Here is an 8378-nt window from a genome sequence, read left to right on the forward strand (position 1 = left end):
AAAACTGTAAATTATTTCAGAATTATTTAACAGATATTCAACAAGCAAGGTAACCAAATGGAGATGCTGTACTTCAAGAGTCTGAGATAGGGATATATGGCAGATGACACCAGAGAGGGTAGGGACAGAGATCATTGAATAAACTTAATATTGGTGTATGGTATAAAGAGCAAGGATGACAAAGATACTTAAAGTATTATGGCTGATTGAAAGTGGCAGAACAATTGAGCAGGAGTTTTCCAAGAGAGGAAAACCAGTTCCTTTCTGAGCGATGTAGAATGAGACATCTTTTTTTTGATGTTTTGAAAAGTTGCGAAGTAAAAGTCAGGGAGGAAATAAAGTCAGAGCAGTACCTCCTCCAGCCACCAAGTCAGCAGGAAAGGACAGGAGAAAATGTATACAAATAATTATTTTCTATCTTCAGGTATTTTAGACATCTTTTGTTTATTGAAAATCAAGTGCAAATGCAAACTTTCTTCCCATGTACCAGTGAAACGAATGAATGAAGTTTACATCTTTCCAGTGAAAGAAATTAATTATTGATTAATCTTCCTTCTCTTGCCCCCTCCCCTCCGAAAAGTACTGAAAAAAGAGATTTCAACCTGTACAAAAGGGTTTTCCAGTCTTAGTTCATCCTCCCATTTTCACTCCACTAGGCTGTGCTGTCCTTATATATTTATTGTCACGGTAGAGCTCACCAAGACTTGCTGTTTGTTACCAGGGTTCTGAGCATGTTTTCTCTGCAATAATCCATTGCAATTTCATGAAACATTCCTGGATTAATGATGTTATTTATCCTCCATAAAATCACATTGTTTTTTTTCTAATCACAATTTTATCCTTTGTCTTCCTCCAATAATTGCTCACAATTGCTAGCTGTTGGGTGTACATTTGCTGAGTGCTAATTGCCAGTGGAACTGAACAATTATATACACACATACATACACACACATGCAAGCATACGCATACACACATAAGTGTATATTTGTTGCTAATAACAAATTTGCAAAGAAGGAAGAGTTCAGGAAGGGTGGAAATGAGTAAAAAAATCATGTTGTGCTTGGGAAATCTTTTCAAACAGAAAGAATGGGATTTTTTTGAAGTCTAAACATTTCTCCTTAGATCCTTGCATAGAGAATCATCTCCCTGAACAGTCAGACTGTTTACTTGTGAAATTTTCAAAAATGAAACAAATCTTCCTTTGGTTCAGAATAACATCTGTAAACATTTACATTTATAGAGTAAAAAGAAGAAATGATACTTGGAGAGTTTGTGGAACGAAAGAGGAAGCAAAAAAATGTCATTTTAGTCTCATGAAATTCCTCAGGGATTTTGTGTGTGTGTGTTTTGTTTTATTTAATAAAAACAACAAAAATAATTTCATTCTGATTTGAGCATACTGCCCTCTTTCCTTGGTTTGGTAAATTAACAATTGATTATTCAGCTTCCGCTGTAAGATTACTGGCACTATATTTATTTACCTCTCCGCAAATCTTCCCATTCAGAGCATTCACAGCTCCATAACTTCTCATGAATAATGTACTACCCAGCATAAATGTGACACTTTCATATATGTGGCCTGATCTGATTAATTGAGACCCGCAACATCCTATGATCTATGTTGTCTCATCCTGGCAGTTTATATATATTAGATTGACCTGAAATACACTTTTAATTGATTTTTATCAACAAATCCAAAGAACTGTAGTTCGATTTTTTACTGTGCTTGTAGTCAGCCTGGATCTTCACTTAAGCTGCTCTGCATTTCATACTTTGACGAATTTCTCCATCAAGATCACAACAAAGCACCTTATTTATATATTAAAATGTTAAACAAAATATGAGAGTAAAATGCAAAACCACACTGCTTAAAATCTTATTAAAATAGATATACATCAACAATGACAAAAATAAGTTTGATACAGCAGAAAAAAAATAATAATCCAGTACTCAGAACTGTGAAACAGCTTGGATATCAATATAAAAAAAAAAAAGAGTCCAATTTCAGTGCTAATTATCAGTGAACGTTTGGAAGGAAGAGGGTTAATATAAGACTATAATTCTTTATTTGAGTAATCTCTTTAGGTAATCTAAAGAAAGATATGTATCTTATTCTGAAGGCCTGTGGCAAAGGAAGTTGAAGCCTCAGCGGCTCTGGTTGGACAGCAGGAAAACTCCCTTCTCAAGAGGGTGGTGCAACCCTGGCACAGGCCACCAGGGAGGTAAGGGATGTCCACCATTTCGGGTTTCCATGACTCATCTAGACAAAGCCATGGTTGCCCTGATCTAGTGTTGGGGACAGTTCTGCTGTGAGTGGGAGGCTGGACCAGAGACACCAGAGGTTCCTTCCACCATCCCCACTGAGATCTCTAAATAACAGGATGGTTTGGAAGATGAGGGGAGCAAAGATCCACCTTGCTTGCTGGATGGCTTTCCACTGAAGGTTTCTTCTGCTTACCTGTCACCCCAGGCAGACCAAGAACTTGTGCATGGCAAGACACATTTTCTGGCATAGTCTTATCATTGCTGTATGCACAGAACGCACTACTTCCAGGGTCCTTTTAGTATTCCCCCAGGAACACACTCAGGCAGCCTTGGGCTGGTTGATAGCATCCTTGATGGAGGACCACTCATTTGAGTCCAGCATCAGCTGAATCCTTGGTCCCCATTCCTATTCCAGCATTTCTCAGGATACTGTGAAGCCTTGGAAAATATGGGAATCTGCATTGCAAATGTGCCTGGAAAGACCTGAAGAGTCAAAACTTTCATCATGTTCTGCTACTAGAAGTGCATTGGGAAGGAGTTACAGATCCTAAAGCTATTGCAGGGCATAAAATAGGAAATACAAGTGTGCACTAGATCCTGTCCCTGAGCAGATGAATGCAAAAATATAGTGAAAAAGGGTGAGCTCTCAGCAGAAGTGTCCCAACAACGAGCTAGCATGCTTGTTGTATTTGGTTTGGATATTAAATGCCCTGGCAGCAGTTATATAAAGGATAAAGGATAAAAAAAGCCTTGATTAGAACAACCAAGGCCCTCACTTTTTTCTCTTTGTGGCAGAGTTATGAACAAAGCTGGTAAGCACAAGGTAAACAAAGTGGAACAGACACAGAGGTAAATGGAGAAAACTTGAAAATATGAGGCAAAAATGTGTCAAAACTGTGAATAACAAATGAAGAACTATAGAACAGGGGACATAAATATGCAAAGGAGGAACAGTGCAGACAATGAATAAAATGCCTTAAGAAAAATGTTTCACAATGGGCATGTATCTAATAATCACAGGAAGATCAACCATCATGCAAGAATCTGCAGACCAGAAAAAGCCAAGGAAAGAAAGCACAATACCTGGGATACAAGCAGTGCCTCAAAATAACAGATTTTATACACTTTTATGACACTAGCACATTCCAAAATGGCAGAAATATTTTTTTAAAAAGCTCTGACTAGCACCAGATAAGGGAAAAACCTGGCAGAGGCACACAAACAAACAGGAAATTGAATGGGAAGTAGACACCAATGCTTCTGCGAATGAGCAAAGCTACAAAGACTTCCACTGCATTGTGCCAAGGGAGAAAGCAAACTCAGAACTAAGCAAAGAGAAATTAAAATTTCATGCAGGCTCTAAGGCAGTGTAAGACACAAACATATCAGAAAGGATATTCATTCGGCCAGACAACACAGGAATCATTGCTTTCAGCAGTAAATTAAAGGAATCCTGACATGAAATCAGAGAGAAATAATCCATACAAAACCACAGGAGTGAAACGGGTAAGGAAACATAAAATATTCAGAGCAGACAGTATGATACATCTGCTGGCAAGAGAGAAATCCTTTCTGATAACCCAGTACTGCAGATATTGTTGCAACTTCAGAGCTAGCAATTTCAATGTGTGCTGAGCTTCCAACGCAACTGATGTCCTACACACTTTCTTTTGCACAGAGAAGACACGACCATGAATGAGGCTGTGAAGACCTTCACCTGACAGAAATTGATATTGCAGAAAGCATCAGCCACATCAGTTGTTGCACAGGTGTAAGGAGGTCCTAGGAAGCCCGCCAAGTACCATGTCTGTGATCTTTTCAGGGCACCATGCCTCAGACTATCACAAATATTAAGACATGCTGAGGGTTTGTTACTAGCATTGCAGATGAAAGCAGACAGATCACCAGATCCTGATGTATGGGAGGAGAAACTCAGTTGGGAGTACAGGGAAACCATGCTGAAGTTGAAGGCTGTCCTTCAAGGTGGTCTTGATTATGAAAGGTAAAACTGACTCCACAAATGGGTCCCTGGCCATCATGCCTCATACTTGGTGGAGAAGCTGAAGTCAGGCCTTCATTCCAACTGAGACAGGAGGGAATTTAAAGCTGTGCATCCTGTGACTCTGCTCTATCTAGTATGAAGGCATTTAGCATATAAATGTGCTGTCATACTGCCGCCAGAAGTGTACAGACAAAGGGAGGTGAGGCAAGTAGACGGGTTTTGAGCTCTGCTGCAGTTCCTGTGCAGTTCAGCAAATCACAGAGATATCTGCATCTCCTGGGGCAGAAATGTAGGTGCTTAAATGATTATGCACAGTTTTAGAGATTGTGATGTAGCCCTTTGGGGGCTGATCTCACATGTGGGTCTCAACTAGATAGCATCTGCAGGGAGAGCTGAGATGTAGAGATAGATCTCCCTCTAATGTCACTGTTTAGGTCTCTATCAAATTTCTACCCTACACACCCATGATAGATTCTGATTACACAGCAGTTTCCCATCAGTATTTTTCCACTGATGCCCACTGTGTTATGCCTGACTTGCATCAGTGTGATGGGAGAGAAATCTAAACCGCCCAGCAATGACTAGTGTGTCTCCATGGAGTGTAGCAGAGAAGCTTTCGGGGAGATTTTGGGCTGCTGTTTGCTTACCAGCTGGCTTTCAAAGCAGCAAGCAGACCAGTTACTTGAGAATGGATGACTGAGGACAGAAACAGCATTATGCTCTAGACTTCCCTTCCTGGGTCAGGAAAGGAAAAGCTTATAGCCTGGGAAGATCAAGTTTTTACATGAGATCTATATGAGATTCCTTCTTAATGGTTTGCTCTGAAAGCAAGGAAGCAGGCTGGTAGCAGCCCAGGTAAGACCAGTTTCATATTTGGACAGCAGCATCATTCCCCTCCCCAGTGTTGTCCTATAGTGCCAGATATTTCGCCTGTTGCTTATTTATTACCAGCTTTGAGTACAAATGTTCCACCTCCCAGCATATTCTGCAAAATGGCACCTCTATCATGTTCGTCAAGTGGTTACAGGCTCAGGATCTTCCCTTAATTGTTTGCAGGTACTTTATTCAGTGCAGATGGAAGAACCCAGGTAACCAGGGCCTTGCAGCATTGGACATTACGAAGATACTTTGGGAGAATAGGTGACCTGATGCAGAAAACAGGGCTGGCAGCAGAAATGGGGTGCTGAGAGGGCTCTTGTTACAGTAGTTGGTCATGGGAAAGCCAGGAACAGACTGTCTGGCCCGGACTAATGCATCAACCTGGCATCAATATTGCTGAAAATTTGGCTTACTTGGGAAGAATTTCAGGTGTGCCCAAAGAAGTTCTTGGGAGCTGATGCTGGCCCCACCATTTGTTCAATAGGTTTCCAACAGAGATTGGGTCTTGCCCCAAATGGAGACAACACTCTTTGCTAGTAAACTAGGCCAGTGGGGTGGGAGGTGAACTTTCTGGACAGGCAAGGCAGTTAATGCCTTTGCTGCCTTGTCAAGACCCTCCTCCATAGCTGTTCTGCATGTGGGCTGAGGGTCAGCGTCTGGGTGGGCAAGCATCAGCAGCACCCACTTCCATATGGCTCAGAACTACTTGGTGCCTCTCAGTGATCCTGTTTTTTATGGTTCTCCTTCTCCTGTGGCTCTTGGGAAGAGCTGTCACTGCAGGAAATAAGGGTGTCTACCCAAAAACCATTTAGGGGCTTTTCCAGGACCCCACGAAAAGGGGCAGACATGCCTGTTTGGCTACTTCCAGATTTGTAGTGCCAGAAGGAATAATGATGATTAACAGCCTAAGACAAGACTTGCTGGGTTCACTGGTTTCGGTCTGATGTTTCCCATCAGTATTTCTTGTTGACAAGACATTTCAGAAATGTTATGCGTTCATCATATACAGAGAATGGATTTGGCAGGTTCAGGTCTTGACCCAAAGATTCAGATGTGCATCCAGCTCCTGCTCTCTAAATGTAGCTGTACAGAAGTGTCTTATGACTACAGAAATATTTACCTCAGTTAAAAGCAAATGTAAGCTTCTCCTGACAAATGCATGCAGAAATTTATTTTTCCTTTGGAAAAGAAGTAGGAGGGTGACAGAATCAGACATCATAGATTTGTGATTATGAACTAAATTATTGATGTTCTTATTATGAGTCAAATCCTTTATTGCAGCTGAATGTTAGATTATGACAGCTAATGGTCTATGCAGTCTATTTGCTATATTATTTTTATCAATCATCTAAACTACACCTAGTTCTCTCAGTGTGCATGACTTTAAGGGTTGAAAGATTACCGCAGAGAAGAATTCGTGGGGAGTAATTAAAATAAAATCATTGAGTTCATTTCCATAGAACTTGATCCTTTCACTGATTTACAATGATCATTTACGTATGTGATTTTCCTTTTTTTTTTTCATGCAGGGTTGTCAAGGGAGCAGGATTCTCATGAAAACAGCTATGCGTTACTTCCAACATGGGGTTCAAGCTGGGAGGTTGTTGCTTAGACACTGAATTACCTTGAGTTTCCTTCTCCAGTTTACAATTGTTTGTCAATGCATTGGGTAGCTGAAATGTCATAGGACTAAGATATCCCCTCTTGCTCCATGAATAATGAAAACCAAGCAAAATCATCACTGAAGTCATAAGTTCAAATACTCAAACATGTGCACATATAGATTTGTAGCATCTTTTTAACTAAAGAGCAAGTTAATGACAAACGAAGTGTTCTTCTGGATAATTTACAAGTGGAGCAAATGGCTACATTTGTCAATTAATTATTCAGACTAAATGGCTTAAGCAGGGTAACAGTGATATCTGTTTATCTTGAAGTCGTTTCCTAGGCACTAACAAGTTCTGGGCATGTTTTCCTCTCTCTGAGAGATCAGTATGCCTCATGTTTGTCTACCATAATATTTACACCCGAGCAGGATTATTGGGAAGGGCAAAAGTTGGATAAAGCACACAGAAAAGAAAGCCACAAGCAAATGCTTCAAACTTTACAATTCACATTTATTTTGAAAAAATGTTTTGTTAAAAATACTCCTACAAAGGCATTGGAGCAGCGGGTTTCTGTTTCCTTTATAAATACATCTGATTTATTTCTTTCTTTATTTTTCTCAGTAACATCGAAAGACATCTGACGAAGCCAGGGGAAGCCCTGGTCTGAATGGAAGACACATCCCTGTGTAACAAGGACCTGCACACTATCTCCCCATTCACAATTAAAAAAAATACAAATACTGTCATGAAAAGTGTTACATTGTCCACAGGGCCATGGCCAACATACAGGATGACAAAGAGAAGGAAACCAGGGTTGGGGACGCCCCTGGAGCCCAGCTGATGTATCCTTGGACTAGTGTTAGGGGGATGGCAAGATGTAGCATTGACTAGACACGCTTGTCTTTGGGCAGTTGAAGGATACACATAATTTCCCCATCCGATACTGCCAGCCCTTCCAAAGCCATGACAAGGAGGCCAGAGCCCAGCAAAATCTCCTCTCCCTACAAACCTTCCCTATGACATAGGCAGCTCCTCCACAAATCTTCCAGTGAAGGCTGACAGCTTCACACCTTGTTACGGTGGAGGAGCCATACGAGCAAACCACAGTCATCCAACGTCCTGGCAGGCAAGAGGATTTGTTGCCACAGTGCTCAACCACCCTCTTCCCTGCCACATTACTGCCACCTCCCCATCTCACCTTCCAGACCTCAGCATAAGGCTTCCTTCCCTCCAGGACTTTCTTGCTTTCTCCCTTGCATTGCTGACCTGGGATTTAGTCTCTGAGCTAGGAAAAGGTCTTCCCTGCAAGGGCTCTTTTAAAACAGAAACATGGACAGCTATGTTGGCTCTTCAGTTCCTCAGAAGCCCATTGATATAGGGCATCTGGGCTGCAGAGGGCAGTTTGACTATCTGTGCCCAGTTTACTCTGAATGGAGGTCTTTGAGCTCCTAGTTGCAACTCACCTGTGTCCTACACTCCACCACCTCTCAAACCATAGCCTGGCTAAGTGAGTGGGGATCACAGCTTTATTTGGCACAGTGCTTTGAAACACCAAGCTCATTTCTCCAGCAGGAACTGCTACTGCTTCGCTCTGGCTTCAACTGCTTGAACACTCCCACAAAATT

This window comes from Nyctibius grandis, chromosome 17, assembly GCF_013368605.1.
Source record: "Nyctibius grandis isolate bNycGra1 chromosome 17, bNycGra1.pri, whole genome shotgun sequence".
NCBI lineage: Eukaryota > Metazoa > Chordata > Aves > Nyctibiiformes > Nyctibiidae > Nyctibius > Nyctibius grandis.